Raw genomic sequence first — 2,500 nt, 5'->3', positions numbered from 1 at the left:
CATTTCTTCAGCTGCCGTCGAAAGTACATCCTCTGTTGAGCTCTCTTGGCGAGGGAGCTGATGTTCAGTTCCCACTTGAGGTCCCGGCAGAGAATAGTGCCCAGGAAGCGGAAGGACTCCACAATTTTGACTGCGGAGTCTAACAGGGTGATGGCGGTGAGTGGGGCTGTATTCTTCCTGAAGTCCACAACCATCTCAACTGTCCTTAGAGCATTTAGCTCTAAGTTGTTCTGGCTACACCAGGTCACCAGGTTGTCAGCTTCCCACCTATAGTCAGACTCATCCCCACCAGAGATCAGCCCAATGAGGGTGGTGTCGTCCGACAAACTTCAAGAGTTTGACGGACAGATGATTGGAGGCGCAGCTGTTGGTATACAGGGAGAAGAGCAGTGGGCAAAGGACGCAGCCCTGAGGAGTTCCCGTGCTGATGGACCTGGAGTCAGAGACTTCTGTTCCCGGCTTAACGCACTGCTTCCTGTCAGAGAGGAAGTCTGTGATCCACCTGCAGGTGGAGTAGGGCACGTTCAGCTGGAAGAGCTTGTCCTGAAGCAGGGCAGGGATGATGGTGTTGAAGGCAGAGCTGAAGTCCACAAACAGGATCCTGGCGTAGGATGCTGGGGCGTCCACATGCTGTAGGGTGAAGTGGAGGGCCATGTTAACTGCGTCGTCCACAGACCTGTTGGCTCTGTAGGCAAACTGAAGGGGGTCCAGGAGAGGGTCTGTGATGGCTTTGAGGTGTGCCAGGAGCAGGCGCTCAAAAGACTTCATTACCACAGATGTAAGGGCGACCGGTCTGTAATCATTTAGTCCTGTTGGCCTTAGCTTTTTGGGCACAGCGATGATGGTGGAGGACTTGAGACAGGCTGGTACATGGCATGTCTCCAGGGAGGTGTTAAAGATGTTGGTGAACACCGGAGACAGCTGGTCAGCGCAGTGCCTGAGGGTGGCTGGAGAGACAGAGTCCGGCCCGGCTGCTTTGCGTGGATTCTGCCTCTTGAAAAGCCCATTAACTTCTCCCTCCTGAAAGGAGAGAGTCGTTTCTGTAGTATGGGTGGGGGATGGGGCCTCTTGGGTGGGAAGGGGTGGTTCAGGACAGTCCAATTGTCTTTCAAATCTACGGTAGAACTCGTTCAGGTCGTTGGCTAGGCGGGAGTCGTTAGTGGTGTGGGGCGCTCTGGGTTTGTAGTTGGTGATGTGCCTGAGCCCTTTGGCAGACAGAAGCAGCGTCGTTAGTAGAGAACTGGTGTTTTAGTGTCTCTGAGTACAGTCGTTTAGCCTCTCTCACCGCTTTGCTAAACCTGTTCTTCGACTCCTTGAATCTGTCTCTATCCCCACTCCTAAACGCTTCCTCCTTCTCCAACCTCAACCTTTTGAGCTTTGCTGAGAACCAGGGCTTGTTGTTGTTAAAGTTCACCCTGGTACGTGTTGGGATACAGCAGTCCTCACAGAAGCTGATGTACACAGCCTCTGTGAGTTCATCCAGACTATTGGTAGCAGTCGTGAACATATCCCAGTCAGTACAGTCTAAGCACGCCCGCAAATCTTCCACAGCCTCACTGGTCCACTGTTTAGATGTCCTCACAGCAGGTTTACAGAGTTTTAGTTGCTGCCTGTATGCACGAATCAGGTGGACCAAGGGAGTTCTGTGCGAGCCGAACAGCCCCGTGACCCACAAGAGAAACATCCCCGCCAAATTCGAGCGTTTGACGGGGTCTATCCGTGAAAAAATATTCACGTTTTTGAGTGCACATGCATTTCTGCTGCAAATGCCTCTGGAAGTTTCATGCCGTTCGTATGCCAATTGTGGCAACACGAAAATGACCCGTTTTCCCATTCCGAGGGATTTCTGTGCGACCCTAACAGCCCCGTGAGCCACAAGAGACACATCCCCGCCAATTTCTAGCGTTTCACGGGGTCTATCCGTGAAAAATATAGACGTTTTTGAGTGCACATGCATTTCTGCTGCAGATGCCTCTGGAAGTTTCATGCCGTTCGTACGCAATGTGGCAACACGAAAATGACCCCTTTTCCCATTCCGAGGGATTTCTGTGCGACCCTAACTAACAGCGCCCGTGAGCCACAAGAGAGACATCCCCGCCAATTTATAGCGTTTCACGGGGTCTATCCGTGAAAAATATAGACGTTTTTGAGTGCACATGCATTCCTGCTGCAAATGCCTCTGGAAGTTTCATGCCGTTCCTATGCAATGTGGCCACACAAAAATGACCCGTTTTCCCATTCCGAGGCATTTCTGTGCGACCCTAACAGCCCCGTGAGCCACAAGAGAGACATCCCCGCCAACTTCTAGCGTTTGACGGGGTCTATGCGTGAAAAATATTAAAATTTTTGAGTGCACGTGCCTTTCTGCTGCAAATGCCTCTGGAAGTTTCATGGCGTTCCTATGCAATGTGGCAACACGAAAATGACCCCTTTTCCCATTCCGAGGGAGTTCTGTGCCACCCTAACAGCCCCGTGAGCCACAAGAGACACATCCCCGCCA

This window comes from Petromyzon marinus, unplaced genomic scaffold (assembly GCF_048934315.1).
Source record: "Petromyzon marinus isolate PM22_M1 ecotype Great Lakes invasive population unplaced genomic scaffold, UKy_Petmar_22M1.pri1.0 PM_G_Scaffold_6, whole genome shotgun sequence".
Classification (NCBI taxonomy): Eukaryota; Metazoa; Chordata; class Hyperoartia; order Petromyzontiformes; family Petromyzontidae; genus Petromyzon; species Petromyzon marinus.
This window is presented reverse-complemented; position numbering follows the sequence as displayed.